We start from the raw sequence: 24538 nt of genomic DNA on the forward strand, positions 1-24538 counted from the left end.
GCCGTGTGTGTCTTAGTGCCAGCGATAGCTGTAGGTTGGTAAGAAGGAAGCCAGCTGATCGTTTGGAACCAAGTTATCTACGGCGTCTACTCACTCTATTGACACCAGCAGTTATGGTCTGTGTTGTAAACAAGGTTGGGTTTACAAAAAACACAACTTCTTTATTTGCTTCACATGTAAAATTACAATATTTACACTAACAAAACTGAAAGTTATCTCGAAGCAAATTGAACTATGAATTTGGAGAAAGAGTCTGTCTTTGTACACTATATACACGTTGGAGTATTCACGTTCACTACTATTTCGAAAAGATAGTCCTTGTGACATGAAAAGTTCTTGATAGTCGAAAACTATCAGAAGCACTGACGTAAATATCTCAGAGAGTCCTTCCTTGTTGAAGTGCCTGAGTTCATTAACGTAAGTTCAATGACTGAAGAGTTCCTACTTAGCGAAAATAAGTTGATAATGGGAGCTTGCATTAGCTAGGGAATGATAGTGGCATATAATGGTAAGACTGGGCATGGACAGCGGAACAGGCAAGAGGAGCGGTGACCCGAGGTGAGACCTCTTACTGCCAGAAATTCAGTCCACCTGGCCGAAGCACATTTTCAAGAGGAGTAGCCTCCGTGTTCGACGTAGGGTGTATTCTGGAGCTGGACACCGGGGTCAGTGGGCATCTGGACAGGCTAGGAGCTCCTTTTTATAGCACACACGACGTTCCAGGCACGCGCACTGAGGGCTGCGCGTCGAGGCTCGAAGAATAACACACTGGCACGCGTGTAGCTGGCTGGCGGATCGAGAAGGGAGCGACGGACATACAACAGTCTGGGGAGTGACTTTCTTTGACGGTAGGAGCACACTCGTCGTTATCCCAAGAACCCTGAGAGGGGATCTGTACGTCAGACTGGTGACTGAACCAGATGTACTGCCATTCATTCGCACTTCGCAGTATTCAAGGGGCTGTTTTCCAACAGGATAACGGTCATCCTTGTACTGCTGCTGTCACCCAGCATGCTCTCAGCCTACGAGACCACACGTATGGGATATTACTGGGCGGCAAATATAGCTTCATCCTATACCAGTATTAACCGTTGCTGATTTAACTGACCAAGTGTACCAGGCGTGGAACTCCATCCCACAAAATGACATACGGCACATGTACGACACATTGCATGTACAATTGCATGCTTGCATTCAAAACTGTGGTCACTACACAGGTGATAATTGTACCATTCCTCGTCCATCCTTGCAACTGTGGCCGAAGCTTCAATCAAATAAATATGTTACCTAGACAATCGCTTAGCCTAAACTGAATTCTTTTACACTAACATCTTCTTGGTGTTGGGATTTCATTTTCCGCCAGTGCATTTCGAAGAGGGCTGGAATCAACAATGGAGTAGGGGTGAGATAGAATGAATAAGCAACTCCTCAAAGCTTTGACCATTTGCATTCTTTACGTAATTTTTGTTTGTTTTGGCCATGTTATTTTTATTGAATTTACCTTTGGATTAATTAGGATCAAAAATATTATCACCATATCTTACAAAATGTTAAAAATTCGCGTGACAAAATGTGATGCAAGAGGCTAATTTTCATTACAATGTGCAAACAGATATTCAACCTGGCCATTTAGGTTACCCGAAATGTATATACACTTAGCTTTTAGGGGGACGGAATTGAGTCACAGCACGATATAAATAGCAGATTTTGTAAGAAATGTATTTATAATATGATTAAACGGGGTTCATAGTTAGTTTCTCCACGTAAAAAATCAGTTTATAGTAAGTCTAAACATAGCCCCCCTTTAGTTTATGAAATGTTTCACCACTAGCTAGCAAAAAATTATACGCATGTGTATTTGAATGCAGCATGAGCGTATAATACAATGCATAGACCATTTTCTCTCAGTATTACACATGATTGTGTACGATGCGCATCGCCTCATTATACAAAAGCTGCGCAAACTACTGCATTATATTATGACGAACCTTTCATTCTAATCAACAACTACTTAGTGAGCCTGGCTACCCGCTACTCCAGGTTAGTCAGTGTGTTGATGTTATTTGAGTCATCAGTCCATAGACTGGTTTGATGCAGCTGTCCATGCCACCATATCCTGTGATAACCTTTTCTTTTCTACGTAACTATTGCATCCTAAATCTGCTCTAATCTGCTTGTCATATTCATACCTTGGTCTACCCCTACCGTTCATACCACCTAAACGTCCTTCTAAAACCAACTGAACTAATCCTGGGTGTCTTAAGATGTGTTCTATCACTCTATCTGTTCTTATCGTCACATTTAGCCAAATCGATCTCCTCTCACCAATTCGATTCAGTATCTCTTCATTCATGATTCGATTTATCCATCTTACCTTCAGAATTCTTCTGCAACACTACATTTCAAAAGCTTCTATTCCTGAGCTACTTATCGTCCATGTTTCAACTAGCTGTCATACAATGCCACACTCCACACGAAAGTCTTGACAAACATCTTTCTAATTCCTATATCAATATTTGAAGGTGAGCAAATTTATTTTCTTAAGAAAGCTCTTCCTTGCTTGTGCTAATCTGCATTTTATGTCCTCCTTACTTCTGCCACCGTTAGTTATTTTACTACCCAAGTAACAATATTAATCTAATTCAAAAAAGGCTTTCACGGCCGCAGATCGTAAAATCACAGGAATAGAACCAGCTTTTGGGTGGTTAGGCCGTGTGCATTATGCAGAGTTTCGTCCAGACGTGCCATTTGGACTCATCAGCTGGAATGGCACGCCCCTCCAGGACTCTGCTTAGCAGTGGCAGACCAAACTGTGTGGCCCCGCCGTATTAGCAAATCAAGTTTGCTAACCTGCTAAAGGAGAAATGACTTCTCCGTTTAAAAAATGCTCCCCCATTGGAGATACAAATTCAAATCTCCAATGGGGGAGCATTTTTTAAACGGAGAAGTCATTTCTCCTTTAGCAGGTTAGCAAACTTGATTTGCTAACACAGCGGGGCCACACAGTTTGGTCTGCCACTGCTAAGCAGAGTCCTGGAGGGGCGTGCCATTCCAGCTGATGAGTCCAAATGGCACGTCTGGACGAAACTCTGCATAATGCACACGGCCTAACCACCCAAAAGCTGGTTCTATTCCTGTGATTTTAATATTAATCTACTTCCTTTAAGACTTCATTTCCTAATCTAATATTTTCTGCATCATTCTTTCGACTGCACTCCATTACTTTTGTTTTGGACTTATTTATTTTCATCTTGAACTCCTTAACAAAGACTTCGTCCACACCATTCAAAAGCTACTCGAGATCTTCGGCTGTCTCAGATCAAATAAAAATATCATCGGAAAATCTCAAGGTTTTGATTTCCTCCCCTTGGATTGTGATTCCCTTTCCAAATTCCTCTTTGATTTCCATTACTACCCGTTCTATGTAAACATTGAAAAGCAGGAGGGACAAACTGCAACTTTGCCTCACTCCTTTCAGGATTGCTGCTTCTTTTTCAAAGCCCTCGATTCTTATCACTGCAGACTGATTTTTATACAGAACATAGATAATTCTTCGTTCTCGGAATCTGATCCTCATCACCTTCAGAATCTTAAATAGCTTGGTCCAATGAACATTATCGAATGCCTGTTCAAGATCTACAAATGCCATGTACGTGGTCTTGTCCATCTTGATTCGATCCCCTAAGATCAGACGTAAGGCCAGGATTACTTCACGTGTTCCTACATTTCTTCTGAAATTGATCTCCTCCTAACTCAGCTTCAACTTGCTTTTCCATTCTTCTGTAAATAATACGTGTAAACATATTGCAGGCATCAGATACTAAACTAATGGTGCGGTAGTTTTCATACCTGTCAGCACCGGCTTTCTTGGGAATAGGTATAACAACATTCTGCCGAAAATCCGATGGAACTTCTCCTATCTCATACATCTTACACGCTGATTGGAATAACCCTGCCATGCTGGTTTCTCCTAAGGCAGTCAGTAATTCAGAGGGAACGTCATCAATTCCAAGTGCCTTGTTCCTATTTAGTTCGCTCACAGCTCTGTCAAACTCTGACCTCAAAATTGGGTCTCCCATTTCATCAGCATCAACAGCCTCTTCTTGTTCCAGAACCAAATTATCTACATCTTTACCTTGATACAACTGTTGGATAAGTTCTTGTCATCTTTCTGATTTGTCTTCTTTCCCTAGACGTGGCTTTCCATCTGAGCTCTTACTATTCATACACCAAGATTTCCTTTCTCCAAAGGTTTCCTTGATTTTCCTGTATGCAACATCTACCTTTCCCAGGTCCATACAACCTTAGACATCCTTGCACTTCTCCTTCAGCCATTCTTCCTTAGCTACCTTGCACTTTCTATCCACTTGTTTCTTTAATCGCCTGAATTCTTTTCTGCACTCTTCATTTCTAGCATTCTTGCATTTTCGTCGTTCATCAATCAGGTCTAGTATCACCTGAGTTATCCACTGACCCTTAGTTGATCTTTTCTTGCGTCGCCATAAGACCTATCTGTGTCGGTGCGACGTAAAGCCCCTAGCAAAAAAAAAAAAAAAAAAAAAAAAAAAGATCTTTTCTTCCTTCCTAACATTTCTTCAGCAGGCCTACTGACTTCATTTTTCATGACTAACCACTCTTCCTCTACTGTGTTTATTTCAGCCTTTTCATTTAGCCCTTGTACAACATGTTCCTTGAAACAATCCCTCACAATCTTTTCTTTCAACTTGTCTAGATCCTATCCTTTTACATTCTTTCCTTTCTTCAATTTCTTAAACTACAGATGGCATTTCATGACCAACAAGTTGTGGTCAGAGTCCACGTCTGCTCCTGGGAATGTTTTGCAATCCAACACCTGGTTTCTGAAACTCTGCCTAATCATAAAGAAGTCTATTTGATAACTTTCAGTGTCTCTAGGTCTCGTCCCTGTATACAGCCGTCATTTGTAGTGTTTGAACCAAGTATTGGCAAGGACTAAATTATTATCAGTGCAGAATTCAGCCAGCCGACTTCCTCTTTCGTTCCTTTGTCCCAACCCGAATTCTCCAACTGTATTACCTTCTCTTCCTTGGCCTACCACTGCATTCCAGTCTCCCATCATAATTAGATTCTCGTCACCTTTTACATATTGTATTAAATCTTCTATCTCTTCATATATTCTTTAGATTTCCTCATCATCCGCTGAACTAGTAGGCATATTAACCTGCACTATTGTGGTGGGCATTGGTTTGGTGTCTATCTTGACGACAATAATTCTTTCACTATGCTGGTCGTAGTAGCTTAACCGCTGCCGTATTTCCTTATTCATTATTAAACCAACTCCTGCATTTCTCCTGTTTGATTTTGTGTTGATAATTTGATAGTCGCCTGGCCAAAAAACCTGTTCTTGCTGCCAACGTACTTCACTTATACCAACTACATCTAACTTTAATCTATCCATCTCCCTTTTCAGATTCTCTAACCAACCACAACGATTTAAACTTCTAACATTCCACGCTCCGACTCGCAGAATGTCAGTATCCATCTTCCTGATGATCGCCTCCTCTCGCGTAGTCCCCACCCGGAGATCCGAATGGGGGACTAGTTTACCTCCGGAATATTTTACCCGGGAGGAAGCCTTCATCAGTACATCATTCATACAGAGAGAGCTGCATGTCCTCAGGAGTTAGTTACGGCTGTAGTTTTCCATTGCCTTCAACCGCGTAGCAGTATCAACATAGCTAAGCCATGTTGAGTATTATTACAAGGCCATATCATTCAATCATCTAGACTGCCGCCCTTGTAACTTCCGAAAGGCTGCTACCCCTCTTTCGATGTGAGTATGTACTCCATTGAAAACACCTACGAAGGTCATCCGATAAATGTGATCCAGGTGTCGTCTGGTGGTAATAGTTTCCGTCCAGTGGTTTTGATTCATGCTGGTTTCCATGCATGTGAAGGGATCGGTCCAGCTATTGCCCTCAAATGGTGGAGAGGGGTAAACACAAGGACCTGTTCGTCAGTGTGGACTGACATATCATCCTTCTGATAAACACTGGCGGTTACCACAATAAGGTAAGTGAAAACTCAATCACATTCCCTAATGTTAGGCGTGTCCTAGTAACACATACTGCCAAATAAAACTATATTTTTTAGTTTACATGATGCATTAGGGTGGATTGTTCTACTTGTTTCATATGGTACTCTTTGCGTTGACACACTTCTTCTCCTTCATGAGGAGGAACATAGGGCTGAAATTAAGTTTTACTCCCTGGTTCTATGCAGAGCTAACGAATTCAACTGAAACCAAGCATAACCTAGTTGCTGACTCTCCTCTTCCACCGATCTCATCCACGAAATCTTAAGTCATCCTCTTCTCCTCGTTTGTCCCTGCGGATTCCACTAAAGAGTGTGTTTGTTGTTATTGTTGTCAGAGCTTCTCAATGTATGTCGGATCTACTTTTATTCCTCCCATGGATCTGCTGGCCGTTTGGTAAATGGTGTGACTTTTCCCAAAGTTTCATAGACACTATGTACGGCCAGTGCATGCCTAATATACTTCTAAGTAATTTGTTGATGAATGTTTAGTTCACGTTAATCCTAAGTAAAGCTTAAGGTTACCTGTCGCCCAGAAGTTCTACTGCTGTGCTTGTAGCAGTTCCCTTTTATCACAGGGTTACTACAGCTCTGTCACATACAGCATAATGGGAGATGAAATGGAATCATTTAGGAGTTACAAATGTTAGAATTTTTTATGAAACCCATTTAACTCACATTTTGAGTTCATAGTGCTACTTTGACCAATTTTGGTTTGTATCTAGCTATTGTAGAATGTGTTCAACGTATCTTCAACTAATGTCCATATACCAGCTAGAAGGAACATCTTCCTTCAGAGAAGACTTGATAACAAATTATAATCTGAAACCAACCCCAGCTTCCAAACGTTTCCTGGACGAACGGCTCCAGAAAACTGCCTGAAAACCCCGCCATGAACAAAAATGAATGGAAAGCAGCCAATTTTGAGCTACGCCAATTCAACACGAGTGGAGAAATCCACGGATTTCATCCCTGTATTTCTAATAAGAAAGATTTACACCAGGTATCCAGCGAATGTGTTTGTGAAATCTGCCGCTCACATTGTTCAATATACCACCTGTTCGGCTGCAGACAACGATTACTTCCTCTTTCTCATTGTGCAAAAGATGAAACCTTGTGCTGACAGTGGATTTCTATACTTTTAAAATCACATGTACACATTGTGTTTAATATTAAATATTAATTAACAATTGTCCATTTTAAAGGACATCATAATGCAAGGATTTTGTTGTAAAAATCAGTCGAATTCACCATGATTCAGTCCCACAAACTTGAACACAGGTAATAATATTAATAATAATAATAATAATAATAATAATAATAATAATAATATAATGGGGACATACGTATGTTTCCATTGTAATTCATACAGCAGGAATATTCAGTCTAGGGAAGCCACAACCCGTTCAACGGCTACGACAGAGCAGTTGCCGCATCACTCATTCACGAAGGCAGTGAAGAATGACTCAACTTCTCCGTGCGTACCAGACCGTCGGTGACATAGCTAGCATCTGCTGCGGTTCGTGTACGCTAGTGTTCTTTTATGCGGAAAATTGCCTGAAAAGCCTTACATCTGATCTGTTTTTGACAAGCTCTGTTGGTGAAAAATATTTAATTCCCTCCATGGGAACTTAGAATTTTCCATTCGGAATTGCTAGGCGGGCAATAATTCCATTGTGGAGATTTATCTCCCGTATGCAGTTATCAGACTGTGCCTATTATAATGGGCTTCTGATAAGTTCACCTGCATACACCCCAGCGTCAGTGGGTAGGGCCTGACACATCCCACTCTGATGAGTCTAGTGTCAGACCTAAAATGAAACGCTGGTTAATGGAGCAAACGCCTGAAAAGCCTTACATTTGATCTGTTATATGAGCATTTCAGACACCTACATTTTCATAAGGGCAAAAAGGATTCATAAACTAGGAGGAAGATTTTTGCTGTTTATGGTGAAGATGCGGTAACAGATCAAAAATGCCAGAAATGATTTTCTAGGTTGTGATCTGAACTTCATTCGTTGAAGGACAAACCTGAGAATGACCCGTTGGTAACTCAATGGTGAGAGCGAGAGAAATAGCTCAAGTGCTGAATACATCGCCCCATATTGTGAGGAAACGTCTGAAGAAGCTTGGTTAAATACGTCATTGCGATATTTGGGTGTCACATGAACTCAGTGAACGGAATTTGGTACAGAGCGTGTTCATTTGTGACTCCTTACTAAGACACGATGAACATGATCCATTTCTGAAACGTATGGTGACGGGTGATGAGAAGTGAATTGTTTATAACAACACTGTAAGGAGACAGTCATGGCGAAGGAAAGGTGAACATCTACTCACAGTTGCTAAAATAGGTCCCCATTCCAGAAAAGTACTCTTTTGTATTTGGTGGGACTGGGAAGGCATTCTCTACTACGAATTGCTTCCTAAAGGTTTTAACATCAATTCAGTGAGATATTGTCCTCAGCTGGACCATATGAAAAAAGCCGTTGAAGAGAAACGACCAAAATTAACAAACAATGAAGTGGTGTTCCATCATGATAACACGAGACCGTACATATATCTTGCGATTCAAATGAAGTTGTTGTCTTTTGGCTGAGAAGTGTTACCTCACCCGCCCTTACTCTCCGGATATCACCCATCAGGTTATTTTCTATTTCTACCTCTGCAGAATTTTATGAATTGTAAATGCCTTGTTTCGTTGGAGTACTGCAGAAATACCATCGAACAGTTCACCCAACAAAAACGGCAACCTTTTGCGAAACTAGTACTTTTAAGCTAACCGGGAAATACAAATGTTATTGATAATAATGGACGTTACTGTGCTAAACAAAACTTGTGCGATAATGCAGATTTAGAGAATTTAAGATAAATTCGATTAAACCCTGATGCACATTTGAACAAATGCATTTATGCTTTCTTTTACCTGCTTCCCAGAGAGTCGATTGAAATGAAGTTCACCTTTCTAGATTATCCATGTCTCCCATTGGACCGATGGTGCTGCTTCGTGAACCTACTTTCTTCTGTCCCACTAACATAAACACAGTGTCTTTACACTGGAATAGCTACGAGTTAAGTCGGCAACTTGTTCTTCCACTCCGTCAAGTGAGTACGCAGACCTTCCAGGCGTTCTAAATGACGGTACGAAAGGACTTTCGTTATCACCAGCTTGTTAGCTAAATGCTCAGCATTGCGGCCTTCCATTCAGAGAATTCTGGGGTTCGATTCCTGGCTCGATCGTGAAATTTAGTCATGTTTGATTTTGTCTAAATACACACTTGCTCACACACGCACAACATATCACATTATTAACCACCACAGAAACATCCAATGATGAATACATCACACAAAGTGTAGGATTGGTGTTGGAAGAAACATCTGGCCATAGAAAAGGACAAGTTCACATATGCGACACATGTGTTACTACTACTAAAAATGTTTCACCGGGTGAGTTGGCCATGTCGCGCAGCTGTGAGCTTGCATCCGGGAGATAGTGGGTTCGAAGCCCACTGTCGGCAGTCCTGAAGATGGTTTTCCGTGGTTTCCAATGTTCACACCAGGCTGTATCTTAATTAAGGCCACAGACGCTTTCTTCCCATTCCTAGGAGTTTCTATCCCATCGTCGCCATAAGGCCTATGTGTGTCTGTGCCACATAAAGCAAATTGTAAAAAAAAAAAGGTTTCATTCCGTAACCCGGTGGGGTGCGGCGGGCCACCTGACGCCCTCTCTCAGGCCAAGATATGAGTTGCGATGATTTAAGGAGCGGAGAAGGTGAGAGGGGAGCGTACGTGGCCTATAAAAGAGACTGTCCCGGCATTTTACTTAGTGAGGAAAATGGAAAACCACCGAAAATCATTCTCAGGACAACCGAGGAAGGGACCAGCTCACTACCTCCCGTATGTAGAGCTGTAAAGCCACGATAAAGTCAAAGCTACTCTGTTTCGTCTATGTATTATGATTTATTTCTGAATAATCGTAGTTACTTTGAACGTCACTGAAGGCAGAATCTGTTACTGTCATGTGAAGTGCACTGATCTGGACGCAGCACTATTGTAACTTAATATAAGTAATTCGTAGGCTTAACATTCGTCTCTTACACTTTTGGTACTTACTGTTTCTGTGCAACTACAATAGAAAGAGGTTAAATAGACTTTTGATTCTAGATTTTCTCCATTCCTTTTATCCTCACCGTTACATGAATTACAAAGAATATTACGCTACCCATCCAGCGGAATGGCCGCGCGCGTTAACACACCAAGCTCTGTATTTGGAGACGAATGGTTTCGAATCACACCATCGCCTGTCCTGACAATGTTTTTTAGTGGTTATCCTTTTTTCACTACTAGGCAAAGGCCAGGACAATTCCTATTCACAGCCTACGGCAGATTTCTTCCACCTCCTTACCGAATTTCAATCACCGTCATTCACATTGATCTTCACTAGCTCCTAAATTGAGGCTGTAGTCATCAAAAGCCTTCGGCCTTAGAAACATGTCACATAATTTCATCTCACCTCATCGGCGACTCCGTAGTCTACAAGGAAATGGAACTAAGTGGTAGAAGTACCTGTAGTATTTTGATAAATAATTTTATAATTATATTACTGTGTCACAAATTTGAAGAATTTCTCACGAGAAATTATTTTGTTCAACAATGTCATTAGTTATCTAATTAAGACTAAATAAGTTCACAAAATAAATATTAGTAGTATCAATTTCGGTATGACAAGATTAAGTGTCCTTATTTTACTTTCATCACTCCATACAGTTGTGGTTCGGAGTTAACGAATCAGCAATTATTAAAGAACTCTAAGAACTAAAATCGCCTGATTTGAACGGAAACACTTTCTCTTTATAAAGCAAGTGACCACGCGGTCTGAGTCACTTAGCTATCAGAATGCATACGGGAGATAGTAAGTTCAAATCTCACTGGCGGCAGCCCTGAAGATGGTTTTCGGTGGTTTCTCATTTTCACATCAAGTAAATGCTGTCCACGGTCGCTTTCTTCCTACTCCTAGCTCTTTCTAGCCCATCGTTGCCATAAGATCTATTTATGTCTGTGCGGCATGAAGCAGATGGTAAAAATTAAATAAATAAATAAATAAATAAATAAATAAATAAATAAATAAATAAATAAATAAATAAATAAACAAATAAATAAATAAATACTTTCCCTTCGACTGCGGATATTACACACGGTTGTATTGAAAGTTGCATAATATTCCCCTGAAACATGAACACTAAATAAGCATAGACCATCATTGAGGAGTTATGATGTGACGCTATCGTACAATTCTTAATGAACGTGGGGGAGATAAAAATACAAACAATCCTGATTCGAAATCTGACAATGTCACATAATCAGGTAGCCTGGAGACGTTTCATGCATCTGATCAGACTTCGAATTGCAAACCACTGAAATGAAGCGATCCGATAAGTTTCTGTTATTATGAATGAACATTTCGGTCAGAGGGATACTGAGTATGTCGAGTACTACGGCATTTGTGAACATGCAAACAGACGACAGCCCCTCTCCACTGACTGGGAAAGTAGAGATTGATCACCGATAGCGGCTAGCTGTCTTCCTTGTCTTCTGGCTTCCAGTTGATCTGATCTGTGGTCGAACACTAATTTAAATAAACAAAATTGCTCTGGTAAGAATTGTCAGTTGATGTATTGTGCCAACTACAGTACATCAATCTCTTTTATTTTTTACCAGAGGTTTCAAAGGTGTTGTGTGATAATCTTTACAATCCACTTTACGTACGTGGTCGTGTACGTAAAAGTACAAAAGCTACCTTCGATTCTCCAAACTAGCATCATTTACCTGTGTTAAATTATATAATTTATTATTTTAGATTGTTACCTATTCCTGAAGATTTGGAAACGTTTGTGGAGAAAGGACCGCTCCAAATCCAGCACCGGCAAATGTCGTGGACTGGATGAAAACAGGAACTGTTGATTTCACTGGAATGGCGAGTTTGAATTCCTGACTCGACTCAATATTTTGAAAAGAAGCACAGTTTTTATCGATTAGGTTATTAAAATGGTACAGAAGAAGGGGCCAGTTCAGGACCTTGCTCTGATGTTTACGCAGGCACAGAGGCATTTTCAGAGGCCGATACTGCAGCTTTCAGAGACCATGCACTGACAATACAGGGGTATATAAAGTTTTTTTGCTAGTGGCTTTACGTCGCACCGACATAGATCGGTCTTATGGCGACGCTGGGATAGGAAAGGCCTAGGAATGGGAAGGAAGCAGTAGTGGCCTTAATTAAGGTACAACCTCAGCATTTACCTGGTGTGAAAATGGGGAAACCACGAAAAACCATTTTCAGGGCTGCCCATAGTAGGGTTCGAACCCACTATCTGCCGGATGCGAGCTCACAGCTGCGCGCTCCTAACCACATGGCCAACTCGCCCAGTGCATAAGTTTTATCTCACCTTCCGCATCTTTGGTAACGTGAGTATCCTCATAACCATGTCGGAACTGTGTTAAGAGTTGTGGTGTAGTCCCGGGTTTCTCGGCTAAGTCAAGAGTATTTTCACAAGAATCAGAGTGTAGCAGCAGCAAGTGTATTCAATCTTAAAAACCGTCATCCAAGGCCAAAACTGTGCCTTTAAAAACATTCAGTCACCAGGAGGAGGTGCTGGTGGTGGCGGTGGAAGAAAGGAAGCGCTACTCACCGCCTAACAAGAACCATTTATTTTGTACATTTTATTTTAAAAACTGTGGCAATGTGAACTCCCCAAGAATTCATAACTTTATGCGTTGTCTCCTCAGTTTCATGATAATATCTGAGTTGTACAAACCGCTGGGTTTCTTCATGTGGAATATAAACCGATAGTATCGGAATGACACTGTTAATGATCACGCTTTACAATACACTTACTATATACTAGAGTACGCCAGCACAGTTTGGAGTCCAAGATGCAGCTTCTATGTTCAAGAAATTGAGGAAGCACAAAAACGATTTGTGAGGCATATTCATTATGAGAAATATATAAACAGTCAGATTCTACGAATTTATCATATTTAAGGAAATTTACCAGATATCAACACTAGGTCTACCACATCTGCATTATTAATTGGCTTGACTCATTCTAGACGTTTTTCAAAAACGAGGGTTCTCTGCCTGTGCCACAGTACCTGGATGCTCCGTTAGCTGAAACGCTATTTACCCACACTTCGCATGCAGTAAGCAATGTGTCTAATTTGTGGAACATAATACATTTTAATTTTGATTAAAGTTTAAAATTCTGTATTCACTTAAATTTTTAGAATTAAATAATATTATTATATCTTTTTACCCTCCAGGGTTAGTTTCTCTCCTGAATTCAGTTAGGGATCCCACCTCTACCGCTTGTACAACAGTGTCTCTTGGAGCGTGAGACATTTGGTCGCATATACAACTTGAGAGGAGATCAGTATCTCGCCCAGGCCGTCTCACCTGCTATGCTGAACAGGGGCCTTATGGGAGGATGTTAAGATCGCAAGGGTTGGGCAAAGAAGAGGGAAGGAAACGGCAACAGCCTTAACTTAGGTACCAACACAGCATTTGCCTGCAGAAGAAGTGGGAAAATACGGATAAGAACTGCGAGGATGACTGAGACAGGAATCGAACCCCTCTACTCATATGACCTCCCGAAGCTGAGTGGACCCTGTTCCAGTTCTCGTACCATTTTGTAATTTCGTGGCAGAGCCGGGAACTCAGGTCTCCGGGGTTGGCAGCTAATCACACTAACTACTCCAGCACAGAGGCGGACAGAATTAATTTAGTAGGCAAACTTGCATTTGACGCGCAGCTGTTTTTTTTCTTTTGGCTAGTTGCTTTACGTCGCACCGACACAGATAGGTCTTATGGCGACGATGGGACAGGAAAGGGCTAGGAGTGGGAAGGAAGCGGCCGTGGCCTTAATTAAGGTACAGCTCCAGCATTTGCCTGGTGTGAAAATGGGAAACCACGGAAAACCATTTTCAGGGCTACCGACAGTGGGTTCGAACCTACTATCTCCCGAATACTGGATACTGGTCGCACTTAAGCGATTGCAGCTATTGAGCTCGGTCGCAGCTGTTTTAATCTGCAGTAAATACATATTCCTTTTTTCAAGCGACCAAGTCTAAAAATGTTAAGTCCGCGTTGACTTACCTTTTTCCCACATACTGAATACAATACTACTTCTCCGTACGTCCAAAAACACCCTCACGAATTTTGATCAACTTTTGAAGCTTTGCCTTTAATTCACATTTACCACTTCTTCTTCTTCTTTATCTGTTTATCCTCCAGGGTTGGTTTTTCCCTCGGACTCAGCAAGGGATCCCACCTCTACCGCCTCAAGGGCATAGTACTAGAGTTTCAGACTCTGAGTCGTGGGATACAACTGGGGAGGCCTCACCTGCAATGCTGCAGAGGGACCTTGCGGGGTGATGGGAAAATTGGAAGGGACAGACAAGGAAGAGGTAAGGAAGTGGCCGTGGCCTTCAGTTAGGTACCATCCCGTCATTTGCCTGGAAGAGAAGTGGGAAACCACGGAAAGCCACTTCCAGGATGGCTGAGGTGTGAATCGAACCCACCTGTACTCAGTTGACCTCCCGAGGCTGAGTGGACGCCGTTCCAGCCCTCCTACCACTTTTCAAATTTCGTGGCAGAACCGGGAAACGAACCGAGGCCTCCGGGTGTGGCAACTAATCACACTAACCACTACACTACGGGCCAGCTTCACTTTCTTGTGTTTTAACCGAAGAGCACCACCGAGCAAAATATTTTACTGTCGCCACGCTGCGCGATACTCATTGTCAGTGGTGATACTATACTCCCTTTGTAGATCAGTGTCGGCTTTCGGATCCCAAAATAGTGGCTTTAAACTCGGCAAAGGTAGCCGGATTTTTGAAGGGCGGAGAGAAGTCCAATCGACACTCCATGTTGTATGATGCCAGCATGCAAAAGATATCAAGTAACACGTTTGGAATTTACCCGACGACTTCATTAAAACTCAGCCTTTGACGCCCAAGAGAGATTCGATTTACTCTGCCATCTAGTAGTGAAATTTAAATGTTTGCACATGGTAGCTGAAATTGAATTTTGTAAATAACAATTATATTAGCAATATTGAATTCAGTATTACTGTTGTGTGAGAGCAGGGAATAAATAACCACGTAGCACAATTAAGTCGACGGACTATAAGAGTAGCGGAGTCAGCCAGGGGTTTTTACAGCACAAGTCAGGGATTGTCCGACCGCAATGTATCAGTTTTTGTCACTGGGATCATTCACTCAGAATAACATAACGAGCCCGAGTTTCTCTGGCCATATCTTCGGAATTTTACAATTTGTATGAAATAATGGAGAATAGGAGGGGATGGCAAAGATGTACAGGTTCACTAAGTGGTACTTGACTTTTCGACTACGGTATCTGTCTATTGTATTCTTGTCTACCGAGTGAGGTGGCTACGTGGTATCAGCCGCGTACTTGCATTCTTGAGATTGTGCGTTCTGCGATAGCCTTGAAGCTCCATATTCTCCAGATTCGCAGGTCGTCTAAAGGCATCAATTGTAAATACCTGAACCGGGCCTATATGGAAGCATTATGTAAAAATCATATAGGCTATCAAATCTTCCAAACTTGCATCTCCCTTTTTTTTCAGGAATTATTACACGGCACAATAATATGGTACTTTGTGCATTCGATTTTTGTGAATGTATTGAAAATAAGGTTACAGTAAGAAGTTTACTGTCATACGTTGACTGAAAAAACTTTCGTTCAACGACGAGTTCATATCTGCAAATAAGTGCAACAAATTTTGCTGATTGGATATTGCATTTTAATGCCAGTCTCATTGACGTTTTATTGATTTTTATTTGTGTTGTAGTATGATTCGGGATACTTTATGTAATGAATTCATCTTACCCCATGCCAGTGTTTCTCATTCGAGATAAACCTCCATTACTCCTCTCACAATACTTAGAGATATGTTATAAACTTCCACATTTAGATTTACCTGCGACAACTTACCCACACCTCTACCCAACCTGAGTTAGTCGGATGTTTAATCAGGAAATGGAGGCATCATCCTGGAGGGTTCTTACCCCTGAGTACGGTACAGTAACACTATCCTCCACCACAATAACACGCAGTTACCTACACATGGCAGATGCCGCCCACCCTCATCACAGGGTCTGCCTTACAATTGCTGCACTCTGCCAGAAATAGCCACACGAAATTAATTAATTACCGCAAAAATCCCACATCTATTGACAGTAATGGGATATTTACTTAGAAGGTGGATTCGTACAAGTGACTTCAAGTGAACTTTTTCCAACTGAGCTTAAAATAACTATGAATAACGGTGTTTAAAAAAGTAACATCTGAGAAATGAGATTTCATTTAAAAACGTTGTTGTTCATTGTTACGTAGAGCATAGACTCTAAACTGAGTTGTTGTGGTGGCATGCTTGTTAACTTTCAGTTTAACATTTCTCCAGAACAAATTCTTATTGATGGATGATATATTCATGGCGTGTTCTGTGCCTGCTTTAAGGGTCTCGTGGCTTCCCCTAAAACATTTGCGAAAAGTACAGAATTGCCAATTATCTGTGTAAAAATTTAGGAGTACTACCGAATAGGTTTGGTAAAAAAAACAGCACTATATACTGGAAAATATAATCGTGCATTGTCATGAAAATTACAAGTTTTATCTGTATGTTTTCGCCCTGAAAGTCCCTGTACATGTACGGAGTGGCACATAGAATACTATTACAATTATTCATTATATTGGCATTATCTGGGAAACATTCTCTGCAACTGCTCATATGATTGTGGATGCTTAATCCAGGGTTGTCACCTTTTAACCGTGAAGTTTCTGGACTTGGAATTATAAATATATAAGTGAGTGTGTGTTCTGATATAGTGAGTTGATAGCGCTAACAATAAATTTGAGGCTCGAAGGTTGACCTTCCAACTCTAATACCACAAATACCCGCATATGGCCAATAATAATATTCTGTATTGTTGAAACTGCCGAAGTACCTACAAACACAAAAATGAAATTTGTTAGTTTATACCATTCAACTGGCATTTTGCATTTAAAGTTACTCACCCTAGCTTCACGAAACTTACAGAGTATTTTAGCATTTCTTCTTGGAATATTCATGCACATCACTTCACAATCTTGACTACCTTGCCCATCAGCATTTCCTCCTTGTTTTTTAAAAAAATTTAGTCATCCTTGCAAGAAAACTTAAATTAAATACGAAAACAATGCCACGCACACTCTTTAAGTTATTAATTTGACATTCAACACTCAACAAATGACAGAAGATAGCAGCGGGCTGTTTACATAACAGCTGTACCAACCTCGCAATAAGCAGGGCCAGGATTTTGATGACCTAAAAATGTTTAAACAATGATCAATAAAATGACGGCGAAAATCCAGTAAAATGATCCGGAAACTTTAAAATATGACACCTTTTAAATGAAATTTCACAGTCAGTTTATTAGTCGTGTTGATATAGCCTATATTTTTGTTATAAACATTAAGATAGCCTACGCTTTTAGGCTCTTGCCATGTCAATAAAACTAGGTGGAATTATTTACAATTCGCAGACAATTTACTACGCGTATTAAGAAAAAATCTCAACTCTACACGAGCAAGACTTCTCCAATAGGAGATGTCTCTCCTGGAATGTGGATATTTTAAATGGTGAACATCGTTTCTTTAGTCCCCAGATTGACAAAGCGTTCTGAATATTCTTAAGTCTCCGCATTCATCCTCCAAGTTTTCTGGTGTAAGTTGTGATAATGTCCAATACCACACGCGTAAATGATTCAAGATCCTCAAACATCTAAGAAAATGACTCAAAAAGGTATAAAATAGTCTAATAAATTCCATAAAGCAAATTATGACGTATAATTTTAGGAGATAACCTAAAATACAAAATGGCAAAAATTTTCTAAAACTACCCAGTAAATGAGCTTTTCTACAATGTGAGAACTATGATCAGGATTTCTGTACAAGTTAACAGTATCTGTTATGAACCAATTAAAAGATGACATATCACTGAAATCCTATCCCTGTAAATTAGTAATAATCGCAGAAAGTAAGCAGCATTGCCGGCACACTTATTTTCTTCCGCCGACGGAATCTACCAACATCCATTATTTGGTATACCTAGGTGCAATTAATATTTAATTTGTGGATAAAAAAAACAAATTCTGGACTTGCCGCGTCCCTAGAAACTATCATCCTGGACGCTGGAAATTTTTCTCACATTCGGGATGGTTTCGGGGAATTCGGGATGGCTTGCAATCCTCACATAACCATCACAATTCGAATTGAAATCAAACATTGAACAACTTTCAGAAAACATATCGTGACCAATGCTAATAGACTACTGGATGAGGGCACAGAACTGACCGATATTTTCTTGAATGTATACATTTATGTTTTATTGATGTCTTTAAGACTTCTCGTCCTAAGTGATAACTAGATATCGGATTTATATGCTGTATAAGTCACCCAATATAATCATGCAACCATGCAAAAAAGTTGTGAAATATGCATTTAAATATGCACTTATTTTCATGCTATTAAACACTTGTATGAAGTGCAAACATAACATTCCTTTAAGAAACTAACACCATCTACCCACACCAAAACATACAATTATTATCATCAATGAAGAACTGAATGGAAACCAAAAATCGCACTAGTTACAGCTGCGGTTGTTCCACTCGTACAAACACTCCGTGCGTAGATTATAGTGTTCATTGTCAAAACATAAGACACAGTGTGTTATTTAATACACATGATAAATCAATTAGTGTGGTTGTAATAAAACCGTGGGAAAAACACAGACGGAAAGAAACGCACTTAAATATACACTCCTCTTACATATTACACTTCATATCCCATTTTTTCTGTCCATAATTTTATTTCCAGTGTACTAAAATCGTCTTCTCCAAGTTTTCTGGTGTAAATCTGTGGTGTTCGTGAAAACTAGCTTCAATGCGAAGAATGATCTCTCTACATCTATGGAAGTGACAGGGCAGTAGTTGAATTCGGGAGCGAGTGTAGGTGTTAAACATTTTCGTAGATCCACATTTTCAGTACCAGCCGAATGTTTGTTTATAGCTACAATGATTTCGTAGCCCGCCTGTCGTTTGCCCGCGGTTTTCTGGGATACCTACGAGTTCACGCTTCACGTTCTCCATAATGTCCAGCGCATCACTACGTGTTTCTAACTTCTTGATTGATTCTTATGTATTTGGAGATGTGTCTTGATAAGTGCCAGTTTCCTTTGAACAGTTTCATTGCCAAAAGAGTTCAGGGTATCAACACTTTTTATTTTCTTGAAGACTGCGTAAAATATATTAAAATATGCCCAATAAAAGTCAAAAACATGCATAATAAATCATTAATTTCAAATGTATGCACTAATCTCAAATATATGCACTATTAAAGTTAATAATTCATCCAATTTCACCTTCAAAGGCACTTCCTTGTCGGTGTTGGAGGTTTATATATCGGACAACAAAACATGCATTTGCACACATATCCGATGTCTGGTGATATGGCATGTGTATTTATCAACGTGTTTGCTTCCATTGCTCCGTGGCCAGTGTCAGCGTCTTCGGTTCTTATGGCTCCAGATTACATTCCCGACCGGATGATGGGATTTTAAACGGTTCATTCCCTTGGCTTTGGAACAAAGTGTTTGTGGCGTACCCAGAGTTTCTGAAACTCACGTACCACATATAATACTATCATCCACCACACTAACGTGCCAGATACCAAACACCCTTATCAGGGGGAGGGAGAAGTGGATATCTGTCTTACAAGGGCTGAATCAGGGGAGCAATAACCACATGTTGAAAGAGATGAATGCCTGAAAAGTAAAGGATCTAGGAAATTACAAAACAAAACGAAATTAAATGGAGAATCACGTAATTACGAGGAATGCATGCTAGGTGATAACTACGGAAGCATCAATTTCAGAAGTACGCTCTTTCGTGCTTGAAAATTACTGCAATAGACGTGATATAGGCTGTTGGGCTTATGCCGTGTCAAGAAAATAAGATGAAATTCTTTACGTTTATCAGAGAACTGTGCTCTGCGTCATCAGAAGAAAATCCGGACTGTCCACGATAGTAATTTCGCATGTCATCCTTTATGACGATAGGTTATGAAGTTTATAGTTAACAAACGATTTCTATAAGGACACTAGGTTCAGGGCCCTGACCTAACTTTAGGCTAAGATTTATTTTCGGCTGATGATGCTTACGACTGTTAAGCGAAACATGTCCCATCTTACAGCGCCTGTTGTAATGTTTATTTCCTAAATATAAGGAAAGATAAGTATTGGAAATGTGGTGTCAACTATTATTCTTGTTTTAATGTTCATATCTGATGTCTAATACGGTCTAAAATGAGATTTATTACTTGAAACTACTGCAATGTCTAGTATTCCCGACAGTGAAAGCATTTGTCGATATTTTCTTATGCCACCAGATGATTTATCATGTTTGCTACTAATTTGTCTATCTTCTTCTACTTTTTCTTCTGCTTTGAGCCGGGCTGAGTGGCTCAGACGGTTGAGGCGTTGGCCTTCTGACCCACTTTGGTAAATTCGTTCCTGATATTTGAAGGTGCTCAAATACGTCAGCCTCGTGTCATTAGATTTACTGGCACGTAAAAGAACCCCTGCAGAACTAAATTCCGGCACCTCAGCGATTTCGAAAAAACCGTAAAAGTACTGTAGTTAGTGGGGCGTAAAGCCAATAACATTATTATTACTTCTTTGAAACAATAAATTTCAGACCATAAAATGTAAATATTGTTTTCTTCAGTTTTTAATCATGCACTTAATTTAACTAATAATCACTAGCTTATTTCTTTTCTTTTTTTTTTTGCTAGGGGCTTTACGTCGCACCGACACAGATAGGTCTTATGGCGACGATGGGATAGGAAAGGTCTAGGAGTTGGAAGGAAGCGGCCGTGGCCTTAATTAAGGTACAGCCCCAGCATTTGCCTGGTGTGAAAATGGGAAACCACGGAAAACCATCTTCAGGGCTGCCGATAGTGGGATTCGAACCTACTATCTCCCGGATGCAAGCTCACAGCCGCACGCCTCTACGCGCACGGCCAACTCGCCCGGTAGCTTATTTCTTATCACGGCTCGCTTGTACTATACGGTACTTAGCTTAAGAGGATTCTTTTAGAAGAGTCCTTCGTCATTCACTGGGATAACAACAGTTGTCTTTATCACTTTGTGTAGTGTCGTGAGAAGAAGAGATAGGGTCTTGTTTAAATGTGGGAGTAGAGTAATTTAGATTCATCATTATTTTACATCACAGAGCTGGATTGGATAAAGATCAAGACCGCGAGTGAAGCACTAAGTTCAGACTGCTCTCGTGCGATGGCGTGGAGAACAAAGCCATCAGGTAGAGACATCTACCGGAGGAGACGTGCATTGATTGCAAACATTAACTTCACGGCTCGATTTTAAACTTTTCCTGCGAGGCCTACAACAAAAAGCATAACATTTCGGGAAATGTTTCTTGAAGGATTTTGTTGAGGAGAAAAAATGTACTTCATCTACGAGGAGTCAAAAACTTAATTATATTTATTACCGGACCATAGCGTAGTTGAGCGGTAGAGCCACTCTTCACAATAACACTGGGAAACTGTACAGTTTGAAGATCGAAGTCTAAATCTTAGTGCATTTAGAACCAAAACGAGTGCATTTCTTCCAGCCATTCGAAATAAATGATGGAGTGATGCACTACTTAGACTTCTAACATGGGAACTCATCCAAGCTTGGATCCAAAATATACAGAACGTGATAGCGTACATATTACTGGTGGTTTACAACTTGTTAAAGTGAGAGTCAGGTATTTCCGCCGCTTATTCTGACCTATTATTCCAGTTACTTTTTCTTTCGCTACCGGGCGAGTTGGCTGTGCGTTAAGGGTCGCGCAGCTGTGAGCTTGCATCCGAGAGTTGGTGGGTTCGAATCCCACTGTCGGCACTCCTGAAGATGATTTTCCGTGGTTTCCCATTTTCACACCTTAATTAAGGCCACGGCCACTTCCTTCCATTTCCTAGCCCTTTCCTATCCCATCGTCGCCATAAGATCTATCTGTGTCGGTGCGACGTAAAGCAAATTGAAAAAATTCTGTCGCCCGTCATGATGATGATAGTGATGATATTAGGATTGAGTGTAACTGGGCAACCATCCTCACTGCACGTACCATGATCAACCTTTGCTCCAGCCCTTCTCATCTTCCCTTTCATTGATTATGGTCTTGCACAGTGAACGTTCTGTTACTATTATTATTATTATTATTATTATTATTATTATTATTATTATTATTATTATTATTGAATTAATTAATTTTTATTTATTTATTTATTTATTTATTTATTTATTTATTTATTTATTTGCAAATTGACCACTTAGGATCACGCTACAATTTCATATTTTCTTTGTCTCACGTTTCTTTTTCCTCCAGTTCTCCTTCATATGGGCGTTATGCTGTTTCTTCTGTTCATCCGTCCAGGCTTTTTACAGTTTTTTTGGAATTGAAGCCCTTCCAAATTTTGAATCATGGTCCGAAATGTTTTCCTGTCTAACATCTGAACTTTCTGGATGTTAGACTTCTCTAGATCATTACGAATTTCCTTAATCTATGTCATCGTTGTTTTCTTGCTAAACAGGTACTTGAATAACTTTTTGATCAGTCAGGTCTTGTCACTTGGGTACAGATATCCGAGAAATAATAGCCTCCTCTTTTGCACGGTCACTGAAATTTTCTCCACATTTCTGTAGACTTTATTGTTGTTTCAGCAGGTTTAAGTCTGGATTGGTCCCAAGATTTTCCCTAGTATTCTTCTTTCTACGATCTCCAGCAATCTCCAACTTGTAATTCATCGAGAGACATTCGCTGGCATGCAGGCATTCTGTTTTTACTACTGTGTTGTAATGCTTTATTTCGGCATTCCATGAGATGCATTTCTTCTTCTTCTTCTTGCTCTTATTGAACGGAATGGAGCACGTGTTAACTTGCAATGGCTATGGAGCGAAGCTCTGCATTCGGGAGACGCGTGGGTTTGAACAGCACAGTCGTCTGTCCTGAGAATGGTTTTCTGTGGTTTCTCATTTCCACTTCCAGGTAAATGCTGGGACAGTTCCTATTTATCCTATTTATAAGACACAGTTGATTCCTTTCTCCTCCTTACCCGTTTTCGTTCACCATCATTTATTTCAACTTCATGATCTCCTTAACTGAGGTTGGCCCCAGGAAGGGCACCCGACTGTAAAATCTTGCCATATCATTTCATCTCTCCCGATACCCGATCCCTTACCTAGAAATGAGATTAAGGAGTAAACATACAATTATTTTTTATTATTATTATTATTATTACCTTAAATTGTTGCTGACGTTGTTGTTGTTGTAATTATCACTGAAAATGGAAATTCTAGGAACAAGTGCGGCACCTATGTATATTTCCTGACCGAAGTAGTGAGCGAACTCATATGGAAGACTAATTATCATCAAACTTATCAGCTGATCATTTCAAATATTAGGAAATGTCCATTCACCGCACAAAAATTGGTCGAAAAAGAAAGATCTAATTTTATGCATCCTCGAAACGTGAGGATATTCGTAAACTGTGGATAGCTGGTGGACGAAGAATTTTACCACTTGAAGTCATCTGTACGGTTCAGAGTACATATTGAATACGATTGGCTTAACGTCGCACCGACATAGATAAGTCTTATGGCGACGATGGGATAGGAAAAGCCTAGTAGTGGGAAGGAAGCGGCCGTGGCCTTAATTAAGGTACAGCCCCAGCATTTGCCTGGCGTGAAAATGGGAAACTACGGAGAACCGATAATGGGGCTCGAGCCCACTATCTCCCTGATGCAAGTTCACAGATCCGCGCCCCTAACCGCACGGCTAAATTGCCCGTTACATATTAAATATACACAACAAATCTCGTTTAATTTATTGAAAATCTCAGCGTCCAAGACAATGGCAAAATTATCTTCTAGGTTTGTATCTTGGGATGCAGTGATTGGTAACTTTATATTTCTTGATGATGAACATTGGTGAAAGTTTTGATTTACACATGACCGTCATGATGTTTACATACGAGGGTTGATTAAGAAATTCGCAAATTCAGAAATTTCACTCTCGAAAAAGTTTCAGCAGAGGAAATGTACTAAATATATTTGAAAGTGTACGAAGAAGAATTTTTAAATTTGACACCACATGGGATAGGGATGCAGGAATATCAGGTAACAGAAAAGGATAAACATGCCATTTTGAAGTCATTGTTTTATTTGTTCTTTTGTTGTGCAACCTATACACAATCATTTGTACGTATCGAACAAACTGTTTAAAATTCTTCATAGTAGTCTCCAAGGTTGTCCATGGTTCGTTTCCATCGATAAAGAAGATGGAA

Source organism: Anabrus simplex, chromosome 1 (assembly GCF_040414725.1).
Source record: "Anabrus simplex isolate iqAnaSimp1 chromosome 1, ASM4041472v1, whole genome shotgun sequence".
NCBI classification, from domain to species: Eukaryota; Metazoa; Arthropoda; class Insecta; order Orthoptera; family Tettigoniidae; genus Anabrus; species Anabrus simplex.